The 12,812-nt window shown below is 43.3% G+C and overlaps 1 protein-coding gene across 3 annotated transcripts in view; it reads right to left on the reverse strand.

Moving 5' to 3' along the window:
• MAF (MAF bZIP transcription factor) overlaps positions 1-12,812 on the reverse strand; it is a 196,864-nt gene that overhangs the window by 123,664 nt on the left and 60,388 nt on the right. The window contains exon 3 of one of the 3 annotated variants that reach the window (XM_030282324.4): positions 5,694-12,019. The exons of the other annotated variants lie outside the window; for them this stretch is intronic. The gene's annotated coding sequence lies outside the window, so the exon portion shown is untranslated. Of the gene's footprint in view, positions 1-5,693; positions 12,020-12,812 lie in introns of those variants that run through there. 3 annotated transcript variants of the gene reach the window in all.

Consider the following 12,812-nt stretch of genomic DNA (forward strand, 5'->3'; position numbering starts at 1 on the left):
CACAGATCCTCAACATTTTATTTTTGAGGGCACAATCACAAAAGCAATGACTTTCTGGCAACTTCTGAACGTAAAGGCTAAAACCAAGGGCTTTTCCTGCAGACAGGATAGATGCTTGCAAAGGGCTTTGACCTACTTTTCTTTACCTATAATGCAGTTTCCAAATGCTTTGGCTACTCGTGGCCAGCATTCAAGTGCTAAATGTTGCTGTATGCTCCCACACACATGCTGTGGCCTGAGACAGAGCAGGAAAATCATGGTACAAAAGTAATAATCTAGATTCTAATTGTTGACTGGCACATGAATATTTGAACTGGAGGAGGTCCTTTCTCATGCTGAATATGGTAAAAGGGTACAGGAGCTTTCTTCCTCTGAGAGTTAGAAAGACTCAGTTTGAACAGAAACTTGTAACCAAAGCAGCATCCCTGAGGAATGTTTTATAAGGGATAAAATGGGCCTGATTCTGCCCTGCTATCAGAGTGGCACCAGCATGTGCTCCAGTAATTTTTTATGTGCATCATTCTTATGGGAGGCTTGGGTCTGTGTTTCTGCACTTCTGTGATTTTAGTTTTTTGTGGAAAATGTGTGATGAGATCCACAACCCGTCACTTGTTAAGGCCATTTCCATACTGGAGCTGATACCCAAAAGTACTCAGTGCCTGAGGAGCAGTCAGGTGGGAGCCTCTGCAGGGAAGGGAGAAGAAAAACTGTGATGCTTATAACACAACACACTTGTGATGACATTTGTTGATTATCTGAAGATTAAGTGTGGGATTTTTTTAAAATTAGAGGGTTTTGGGTACGTTGGCACCAAGTCCAACTCCACTTTTAGTCAACAAGAAGAACAAACTCCCTGAAAAGGGTAACTCAGCCACCCAAAGATGGATGGATCCTGGATGACTTGGATGCAGGAGATTGCTGATTTCTGAACAGATCTCAAGCAGAGTGCTCAAGCTATGCCAGAAGCCACCCTGATCCTACTCATGCATAAATTACTGGAAGCTCATGCAGTTGCTGAAATAACGTGACTTGACTGTAAACATTGCAAGTAGAAATCAGTGATTTCTTTTTAAACACACTGCATGGAAACAAGATGAATGCAAGCCAAAAACCCATGTGGCTCTGTGATAGATCACACTGTATCACAGCTAGGAAGAAAAGGCTCGTTCCTGGCTTCAGCACAGATGCTTGTTGCTGAAGGTAGTAAAAGTCCAGCTAAAGTTATTTTACTAGCTTGTAAGTAACAGCCCTCCCAGATCATAAATTACTTTCCTATAGGAATTTACTGTTCAGGGTAAGATGAACAACTCTAAAAAGTAGCCTGATGATGCTGTCCAAATGAATTTCATTGCAGGATGAGGATTGTGGGATTTATGCTGTGGCTTTGTTCTGTACTCCCACGTTCCTGACAGGTTAAATCACCAAAGTAGCCAACTGGCCAGAGCCTGCTCCAGCCTGCTCTGGTGAGCAAGGTGGTGCAGTGAACTATAATGGGAATTCTGGATGGTTGAACATGGCAAAATCTTGGGCTGCTCTTTAGGACACCATTTGCTCAGGGCTCATCATGGTTTTGGATTGTGAAACAGCTTAGCTGGAACCAGCAAAGACATGAGCTGGCAGAGCTTGGACCTGGGAGATGGAGTGAGCAGCCCTGGCTCCTTCAGACAAAACTCTCACATGAAACCCCTTTCTTTTAATGAGCAGGGCACCAGAGAGCAAACCCCAAACAGCCAGGAGTGCCCATTCTAACAATGTCCTGGGGGAAGGGAAGGGAAGGGAAGGGAAGGGAAGGGAAGGGAAGGGAAGGGAAGGGAAGGGAAGGGAAGGGAAGGGAAGGGAAGGGAAGGGAAGGGAAGGGAAGGGAAGGGAAGGGAAGGGAAAGGGAAGGGAAGGGAAGGGAAGGGAAGGGAAGGGAAGGGAAGGGAAGGGAAGGGAAGGGAAGGGAAGGGAAGGGAAGGGAAGGGAAGGGAAGGGAAGGGAAGGGAAGGGAAGGGAAGGGAAGGGAAGGAAAGGAAAGGAAAGGAAAGGAAAGGAAAGGAAAGGAAAGGAAAGGAAAGGAAAGGAAAGGAAAGGAAAGGAAAGGAAAGGAAAGGAAAGGAAAGGAAAGGAAAGGAAAGGAGGAATCAGTAATCAGGGTGAACCAGCTTACAGCAGTCCCACCTATGAAAGCCAGCCTTGAAGCTCATGTTATACCAGGGACTGAGCTAAAAATGTTGTTTACTACAAAAATCACCAATTTAGCAGTAGATTATTTCCCTCCCTTCCAAGGAACAAATTCCCCATTTTCCTTTGCCTTCCCCACACCCCTGCACTCACAGAGAGACACTGACATTCTCTTACCCTTCAACCATCCCCACCCCAAGCACGGGTGGGTACCCTGGCACTCTGCCCTTTCACCTGGAGTGGTGGGGTCTGGTGGAGTTAACAGCAGAGGGCAAAACAAAACCCACTGCACACAGTAGATTTCAGTGGAAGAAACTCTTGCACTGAAGAGTATTTTGATAGTGAGACACAAATATGTGAAGCCTTCCCTTGGGGAAAAAAAAATTAGCTTCATTGCATCCTCCAGCCTGCCTAAATCTTTTGGCACATTTCTGAATATTGCTGTGCTAATGAGGTAAGGAGCAGCTGACATCCAAATAAATTCCAGCAAGAAGTTCCAGTTTACTTTAAAGTCATTGACTCTCTTAGGAGGAGGTCAAGGCAAAGTTATTTGGTCGTGGTTTTCCTTTTGCTTCCTGTTTTAAGTTACCAAGTTCTTGTACTGTCAAAAAAACTGCTGACTTCTACCCCTCAGGTGTCTGGGCTAAAGTGGAAAATGAGCTGCTCTCTTTCCCTTCCTCCTCTCTCTCTCTCTGTCTTCCTCCCTCTGTATGTTCCTTTGGGGTTGTCTGAGGGACAGGTACACAGCAAACAGCCCCCAGAACATCCTTAAGGGACAGAAAATACAGATTTTACAGAATATAAAATACAGTTGGGAAAGAAATTGGCCTTTTTAAGGCTTCCCTGAATACAACAAGCACCCCAAATAAATAACACAGAGCCAGCTCTGGAGATGGACCTGGAGACCAGAGATGGACACTGGAGCAGTCAGACCTCAGCCAGGTGGGATTTCTCACTGTCCAAGTTTTGATAGTGTTAAGATCTGACTAATTACTTTGACTTATCGTGACTACAGCCATACCTGAGATTCAGATTCAATTAGAGCTCACATTTTTACAAGCTTGAAAATGTGGATTAAGTTTTCTTCTTGAGTCATAAGTTTTTGAACGACTGTCTAAGACTCACGGAAAAGTCAGTGCAGAATAACTCCCCTGAATAAGTTAATGCCTCTCCTGACCTCACTACTAAAGTATTTGAGGCACTAAATGAAACAAGGCATAAGAGAAGGAAAAAAAAGGTTCTGTGGACATGCTACAGCATCTCTTTATCTTCACAGCCTGAAGAGGGTGGAGCACAATTAGCTCATCTGTGAGAAATTTGGGCAGACAAGAAGCTTCAATCAGTATTACATTCAGCTCCAGACCAGGATCCTGCTGTCCCGTGTGTGGCAGCTTGAAAAGCATCAGCTGAGCAGGGGAGCTCATTGCTGCAGGAGGCTGGGGTGGCCAGAGGAATGAGTGGCATCCAGAGGGGACAAGGACACATGGAGAATAGATGCCAACTGATGCCCTGGTGTTGATCAGGTTCAAATCCCCCAGTGTAACCTCAGCACTGATGACTTCCTGATCAAGGAGCAGGTAGCACAGGGAACTATCACACCTGCAATGCCCCGTTCTTTTTTCTCCCATGTTGAACATCTGAGGGAAAATATACAGAGCCACACAGATTTTGCACAAGGACAGGTTTCAGCTGCCTGCAAGTCTGTGTCTCCAAGAAGTGACGCTGCTCCTGAATGACTCCCTCACCCTCTGCTAGAATGGGGTGAAGCTTTCAGCTTTGATGTAGGTTCATGGCAAGCCTCAGGATGCATTCTCACCCAAAATGAGTTTTTTGAGGAATGGAAGCAGAAAGAGATATTCCCAGGCAGCTGGATGCAAGAGTATTTCAATATCCGCTCATCCAAGCTTTAATCTCTAAATTGCAAAAACATTAACATTATTGATTGATCAAACATCAATCCAACAGGAAATTTAATTAAATTAAAATGTGTCACTGAGCAGTCCTCACACTGTCACGTATAAATCTTTGGAAATAAGTAGACAAAGACAGAAGCGATTGACACCATGTTCCCAGTTCAATTTATCCCCCACCATTTTATTTTGCCACTGATCCCCAGTGTGCTCACAGACTCACAGGGGCACAGCCTCATCTGCAGGGTGTCCATCTGATGCACTGCAGCACCAGAGCCCTCCATGTCCACTGCCTGTGGGTATTTACAGCTGAATAGGCTCAAACCAGATGGCTCTGGGAAAACAACCTTATTTCAAGGCACTGTTATGGGGCTGCCCTTAACTCAGCACTGCTTCTCCTGTAGCAGATTTGTCCCCATAGGCAGGAGGGTCCCAGAGAAAGGCTGAGAGGTGCCTTACATGAAATAATTTATTCCTGGGCTGAGCATTTTGCAGCATCCAGGAGTGCCAGAGTCCCCACCAAAGCAGACATGTGTGGGTAATAGCAAAGTGCTGAAATGGATGATGAAGAAAAAACTCTGTACCACAACTTCTTTGGAGTACTATAAATCATTACAGCTGACTGAATAACACAAAAAGAGATTAAGAAATATTTTCTCCAATTCATATCTGAACAGCAGTGGGTTTGGTTTGCTGTCACTTATGACAGGATGATATTTACTGTAATTTATTATTACCGTTGCTGCTATTCTAGTGGCCACTGGCTATTCATGAGAAAGTTTGAGAAGCTGGGAAGTTCATATAGTTGGGGTTTTTTTTCTTTTTTTGCTAAAGTGTTTTTTCTACCTGACAGGGTGTTGTTTTTTCCCCAACATCTGTTATTCTCCTTCCCAAGTGCCAGTGTCCTGAGGGGAAACCAAGGGCCTGCACGTGACTGCGCTCACGCACTGGGGGACGGGGAAGAGCAGAAGGGAAGGAGTCAGCAAATGGTGCTGGGTGAGATGTCTTTGCTTTCAATGGAGCATGGGGAAGGAAGGAAGGGAAATCCAAATCCATATTTACAGGCATAAAAATCCAGCACTAAGCATTTTGCAGAGAGAAGGAAGCAAACATTTGGTTACTCAGGTGAGCAGTGCCCACCACGCTCCCCATGGAGGGTACAGACTCCTGTAGACTCTCTGCCTCTCTGTCACCAAGCTGCATGTGAGTGGTGCTGCCTTCAGAAACCACTGGAATTATTTCGGGGTTTACTTCCTCCAATCTTACCAAATCCAAACTCCAATTCCATTTCTTGAGAGCCGTCCTCAAAACAAATACTGAGGTAATACCGATTGGCTTGTGACTAGATGTGAAAATAGAGCTGTCTCAGCACGGAGTCTCACAGACAGGGCACAGATTTTCGCTGTCTCCACCTCCCACTTGCAGCACAAGTACAATTTTCATGCCTCTGTCAGAAGTGCCAACCTGGGGAAGTTGCAATGAGCAAGCAAGAAGAGGAGCGATGAATTAACTTGACAACAGGAATTGCTGCTGATAAATCTCTTAAGAATTTGATCCATAAAGGTTTGCTTCTCTGTGGTCCATGATAGGGGTGGCAGTTTTTGGGGTCTCCAGCAGCACTTGGTGTGGGTTTCAGCTCAGATGCATATCTGCTTTGCAAAGAAAAATCCCCACTGCACAGAGCAGACAAAGTGAGCTCAGCTGCATGGGGAAATGGATCTGGAACTGCATTTAGAGGCAGTGATTTATATATAAATTATAAAGTGTGTCAATTCCAGACACCCATTTATACTGAGTTTGTCAGATCCAGCTCTGGAACATGTATTGCCTGCAGAAACCATCGGGAAAACCTAAGAGGCTGCTTTAAACCCTGGCGTGTGAAAGGCCCCAAACCAGGATTTAATGGATTAGTAAGGCTGAAAAGGACCATCACAGTCATCTGGTTTTGCTTCCTATGTAACACAGCTGAAGAACTTCACCCACTCATTTCAGCATCAAAGCCATAACTTCTGCTGAAGCTATTGCATAGCTTTAGAAAGACACTCACTCTTGATTTAGAGACTGAAAGCAAAGCTCAATCCACCACATTCCTAAGCCAAATGTTCCAGCCATTAACTACTCTTGCTATTAAAAAGGCACACTTTCTGGGCAATTTTATCTAGCACCAGCCTCATACAGTCATATCCTGCTCCATCCTTCCTTGCTGCATTAAAGAGCAGGTTACAGTCAGGTTTAGGTTGTGTGGGCTGTCCAATGAAACACTGCACGCTTTCTCAGACAGTCCTGGAAATACACCACCTGAGAAGATTTATGACTGCACAAATTAATTGACAATATTATTTGCAAGAGAAGAACCAGAGAAATCCCCTCTCTTCTGATAAAAACTTCTGTGCATTTTTGTGTGTATATCTGTTTTATTTTGCTTTTAATCTGATGACTCTGAGATTATATGGACAAAGAGATACAGGTAAATATGTGTCACACAGATCTCTCCCCCAGAACATTAGTAGAGGCATAATTCTGTGCATCAAAGCACAGTCTGTGTCACATCCAGCACAGACACTGAACAATGTCCCTTCAGAAAGGGCAGAGGGTGAGAGTAGCTTTATGACACTATTGATTTATTCTGTGCCTGCAGTTAAAAACTATACCCAGACAGACAATAAAAATAACTGCTCTAACCATATAACAGCTTCCTGCTACTAAAATGGATTTTACACTTAAAGGCATGGAGGGCTTTTCTTTTTTTCCTTAAGTCTCAATTATGACTTTTTTCTGAATAAATGGAAATGAGAAATTGTCAGAACTGGTTTAATTCTGATGTTGTGCTTTTTTTCTGCTCGCTTCTGTGTTTAAAAAGGCCAGGATTATTTTCCCACTGCAAAGTTGTGTTGTAAGTGCACTAGTAGGCACCTGGCATTAATCAGACCAGATAATTTGGTGCAAAACTTCTACATGAAGAAATGGGCAATGGTAGTTTGGAATGGATGTTTCATAAGAAATAAAATTTATTATGGTCTGTGTGGTCAACAGAATGAGCTAGGATTGAGGTTGTGACCTTAGATTTGAATGATAAAATAATACCTGGAGCAGCAGAATCATCTCCTAGAAAACCTATTTTCACCCCAAGGACTCCATAGCTTTGCACACTGAGATTTGGGCAAGCAGCAAGTGTTTTCCTACACAACACTGGTGTCTTAAACAGGTTTCTAATAGGCTTCTATTGTAATTAGCCAGTTTCCATAATAGGGAAGGAATTTAAAAATGTCTGGACTGAATTTAAAGAAGCCCTGGACTGTGTGGACATGAATGGATCAATGAAAGGTTTTAAGACCATATAAGCTTCCCTTGAGGTCTTTATCAAGATCTCTGAAACTGCTGAGATAAATGAAGATGGCAGGACAACAGGTTTGTGAGTTGGCACCACAGGCAGCTGCACAGGTCCTGTCTCTCTGTTAGGACACTTTTGGCTAGGGGAATTATTGATCTGAAACTTGGGCTTTTTTCAGATTTTTGTCAGCAGGGCCAGTTCTCTGTTTCAATTTATCAGTTCACAAAGCAGAACCCATAGGCACAAAACACAGACTGTGAGGTGACACAAATGAAGGCCCAGAACAGAAGGGGAAATCCCAAACTATAGGAAAGATGGTGTGAGACAGGATGAGATGGTCAGGTGGAGCAAGGAGAGATGTGCACCTCTGTTCTCTGCAGAATGGAGATGAGCAGCCTGGGTGCATGAGGCCAGACAATATAAGGAAGAGAGCAGTGGGCTGGAAAAAAATGTTCAAAAAAGGAAAAAAGAAAAGGAGGAGGAATCTGCTATTCAGGTGTCATTCCCTTTCCGTAGGTTTTATGATTTGGGAGATACTGCCTGAATGACACATAATGTGAGATATTGTAATGTGATCTCCTGTCCCTGGAGATGTTCTCAGAAATTAGATTATTGCATGAGCATGGCTTTTATAAAATTGAGCAAACATTGTAATAAATGAACTCAAAGAGTGAGAAAATCAAGATTAGACTCTTCACATTTGGCTGGGGATTTTTTCCACTTACCTATGCTCTGTGAAAAAGCTTAGAAACATTCATTACCTTGCTTTAAAATTGACTTATTGAATATGTTTGGAAGACACATTTTTGTTTTAATCTGTAAAACATACAAATAGGAATGTTTACACAGAAAATGACCCTGTGGAAATTGTATACTTTCACCCTGAAGAGAGAAGACTTTTTTCAGTTTTGTTTTCACATGTCCTTTTGGTCATTCTGGAATTGGAAACTTTATTTCTTGCAGTGGACGTCATTGTCTGCTGAAACCCTCATGGGACATGACACTGAAAACAGGGGTCTTATTTCTCTGATTTGCATGTAGTGGTCAACAGAAAATATCTAAGATGGGAGTTAAAATTTTCCTTTCAGCTAAAGGTGCGTTGTTAATCTTCATTGGATCTTCAACTCCTTTGGACAAGTCAGGATCTGACCCTTAAATTCTTACACACTGCTCCTCCCTCACCCAGGATTTGTCACACAATTTCAAGAGCACAATTTCACTCCTCTCTGTTCCTTACACCTCACTTTTATTTTTATTACTTTTTGGGAGCATGATTGTTTTGAAGCCTTTCAACCATCAGCCTCTTCTGAGGGTTCCAAATGTTTAAGCAGTTTCAAACTCACGTGATTTTAGCACTCAGCTCTCAGAGCTGTTTTTCCACAGGGTGCTGTGGGACCCCTGTGCAAAGACATCCCAGATGGCTCCCAAATCCCACCTGCATGGATGGCTGCTCTCCATCTCCCTCCATGCCTGCATGGCTCAAGAGCAGCTCAGACAGGACCAGCTTTAAATGAGGGTTCACGGCCCATTGAAGAAGGTTGCACCAGAGCTTTGTCAGCCTGTGGTGAAATGTTCACCTCTCTGGCTGGGATGCTTAACTGGGAGAAGAATTTCTCTCTGAAAGCCCCAACAGCTCTGTAATGTTGGAAAAAATCTTTATGGGGGAGTGATCCCTTCTGGTGCTTTTCAAAGCCTGCTCTTCAGAGTAGCAGATATATTTATATTGGAGGTGGGTTGCTAAGTACAGTAACTACTCCACAGGAGCCAGGCACAACAAACCAGCTCCTCAGGGTTGATGCTGTGCTTGAGCACAGCTCCATGAGTGTGGATGGCTCCACAGCTCAATAATTGTGACAAAACATGAATCCTGAGTAGGGAATTATTTAAGGTAGCTGTGGCATCTGAGGGTTTGTGCAGTGAAGATGCTCTGCAGGAGCTGTTCTCTCCCAGAAGTAATGACTAGAGTGATGACTTTTATCAGGGAAAGGAACCATTCTTGATGTCTGCTGGTACAGGTCAGAACACTGGGTATGTCTTTGGTGACATAACAGATAATGAGTCCTGGAATAATGAGTCATGGCCTAATCAAAGGGGAAAAGGCCATATCTTACCTGGTGTGGCCCCATATTGTAGATTCTGCACTTATGCAATGTGAGCACTCCAAAAAATTGTGTCAGAACCAAATCCTAGAACTTGTCTGGTTCTGGGATTTTATGCTACATCTAGGAGCTTGTTTCAGCATAGCTTTCTGGGGGATGAAGCAAATGCATTCTGCCTCAGCCATTTCCCTAAAACAGCAGCGAAAGAGAAGATATGTTTCATCTTCCTGCACTTCCAGCTGAAAGTTTAATTTGAGAAAGAAACAGGCTGAACAGAAAAAATAGGAGATAAAGTTGAGAGATCTGAGTGGCTGTGACTGTTTGTAACTTAGTGAGCTGGTCTTTGAGAAGTGCTCTGTCCACTAGCTGGATGCCAATTGCCAAGAGATGCTATCAGTTGATTAAAACACAGCCTGCCAGCTTCCTGCTTGATAAAACTAAGTACAATCTGATTGGGAATTCTCAAATCCATTACAGAATGGCTAGTCCATCACTTAAATCAGTGTACACCACTTCCCCATGAATCATCAACATACTTTGGTAATATATTTGCAGCAGCTAAACCCTGACAAAAACACTGACAGTTCATCAAAAAGGTCCCTGAGCTCCGGATCCTGGGGGTGGGAAATGGCAGGACCGTGAGGGTTTCCTGTTGTTCCCTGCTCAGCTGGGTGAAGGTCATTTCCTCTCCTCTCTCACGCAGAAGAAGCTGAACCCTCAACCTTTGAAGGTGTGTCCGTGAGCTCCCAGAAACAACATGAGCCTTCTGCAGGGCCACTCTGACAAGGGTCACCCCTCAAAGAGGAGGGTTGGTCTCTACATTTGCCTCCTGGCAGGTAAATAAGTTAATCCCAGGCTAAAGAGTTAAAAAAAAAAAAAACCATCATGAACTAGTACAAATCAGTCTTACACTTTATTTCTTCTTCATGCTGTAACAAAGTTTAAAAAAAACACAAACAAACAAACAAAAAAAAAAAAAAAAAAAAAATCCACCAAAAACCCAAACCCAGGGCTGCAGAGCCAGGCCAGCATTCCTGCAGAGGAAGGAAGGGGCATGCTGCCAAACCATTAAGGATAATCCACTAGTGGGTTGGAGTGTTTAAAAAAAGCCTTTTGTTGGCTTTTTGGAGAGTTTTATATCTGCTGAGTTGGAGGTGAGTGCCCAACCCCAGATACACAAGGTTTGAACATCAGCTGCAATGTATCCTTGATCATCCCATTGTGATAGATGGAAGCGTTATTCAAAGGAATTGCTGTGAGACACTTGCTAGCTAAGTAACAACACTGAAATACCAGAGAAACAAGTTAACCCCAGTAAAACCATAAAATCTTCATTCTTAAGACTTTAAGAGGGGAAGAAACTTATGCAAAATCTGAAGAAAGTGAGCAAATGCAATAAAATCTGGAGGCCATCTATTACTTATCAGGTAAACAGCAGATTATAATGAAATAATGAAGCCAGAAAGATAAGTTCTAATCATAGGAATTCTCAGATAATGCCTTGATAGGTGCTGTTATCCTCCAACACCACCACTTCTCATCCATGTCCTTTTGCACTCTCTCTCCATATCCCTCCCTTGATTCTCCTTCTGCTTCTTGTTTTTTTTTTTTTTTTAATAATTAAACATTGTAAGATTTACTTTTGAAATGGATACATAACACAACACTTTCTTGTAAAATGTCAATACATTATCTGGTGTAAAGTCAGTGTAACTCCATTTCTGGTCTCAATACATTTTATTTACAAGAAAATGCATAAGCAGAAGACAAATATCTGCTGTTTGCACAGTTTCAAAAACATAAACTATAGCATAAGGGGTTGTTTGTGCTCTCCTTAAACTTCTGGGAGTCAGGGATGTCTCTCCAGAGCTGAGATTGACTTGGAATAGGTGAAGTAAAGCAGAGATTCACAGGCACAGTTTCCTCATTTAAATTAACACAAAGTGAGAGGACAAAGAGGCTCCCAAAATTCTGTCCTTGTGGTTCAAATTTGAATATAAGTTTTTTAAGCTGGCCAAGCAACTGAAATTAAACCTCAAGTAATTAAGTTCCAGCAATTTGAGCAGAAAGTAGTCCTGGGAAAGTTAGCAGGCTGGTAACACTATGGTGAAGAAGATATATTGGATTTTTTTGTGCCATGCCTATCACGTTAGAAGTCCATAAAGAGGAAATTTAGGGTAAGTCAAGCATTTTCAGTCTCTGGTGTGCAGACCCCAAAGGTCCATGGCCCAAACCACACAAGCAGCTGGTTGGGTGGTGTGTTCCCACCTGAAGTTTTCAGTTTCTCTTCAAGTTTTCTGTACAGGACTGTGACACTGCCCCAAAGTCTCCATCCTCAGGGGTGCTGCTGCCTTCTTCTCAAATGCACATGGCTTTGCTTTCTGCTTTTACACCCACCAGCAGTCCTGGCTTACCTCCTGCTGCTGCAGAAACTTTTGGCCTCCTCATGGTGCAGATCTATAAGCAGTGTGACCTCCTCTGCATCCAGGCATCACCACTCCGGGTCTTCTGGGAGACTAAGGTTGGAAATTGGAAAAGGGATCACAAAAAGTGATAAAAGTAGAAGTAAAAAAGATCAGCAGCAAGGAGGAACAGCTACAGAAGACCAGGCAGTTACTAAACTAAAAGGAAAATGAGCCAGAAGAAGCCTTGGTGGAAGAAAGAGAAGTAGTGGTTCAAGAGCTGCCAGTCACCAGCAAAAAGGGTGCCACATACAGCAGATGACCCTTCCTAAAGCACAAGCCCCACTCCAGGCTGGTATTGGAGCTCTGGGAAGTTTGACATCCTTCCTCTTGCAAAGCAGGGTGACAAACACCCTGAGGGACTTTGTGGTGGTGTGTCTGTCCCTTGGATCAGAGCAGTGTGTCCCACCAAGCCCTGGCTTGCTTTTGGAAAGAACTCCCCACTGGTTCTCCTCTGGAAGGAACATGTGTGCATTGGAGCTGCTCTGCAGCTGGACCAGTGCCCAAATGGAGACAGCCAAGAGATTACTGCAAAACTACCCCAAAGGGAGACACAAGTGTAGACAGAGCTGAAGCACAACCCAAGAGAAACAAGGCTACTGTCAGTTGCCTTAAATTCACTCCACATACCTGGGGGTAAACTGTTGGGGACTTAGAACACAAAAACGTTGAAAACAGATTTTTTTTGTAACATGCTGCTATTTTAGGTCATATTGTACCTTCAACACTTGCACACACTTCAGCTAACATCAGTGTGATCTGTACTTAACAAACAGTGAAACACACAGTGTGCCCAATGATGACTGAATTACTCAGGAGGAACTACAATTGATAAGGCAGTGATTTA

This window comes from Taeniopygia guttata, chromosome 11 (genome assembly GCF_048771995.1).
Source record: "Taeniopygia guttata chromosome 11, bTaeGut7.mat, whole genome shotgun sequence".
Classification (NCBI taxonomy): domain Eukaryota; kingdom Metazoa; phylum Chordata; class Aves; order Passeriformes; family Estrildidae; genus Taeniopygia; species Taeniopygia guttata.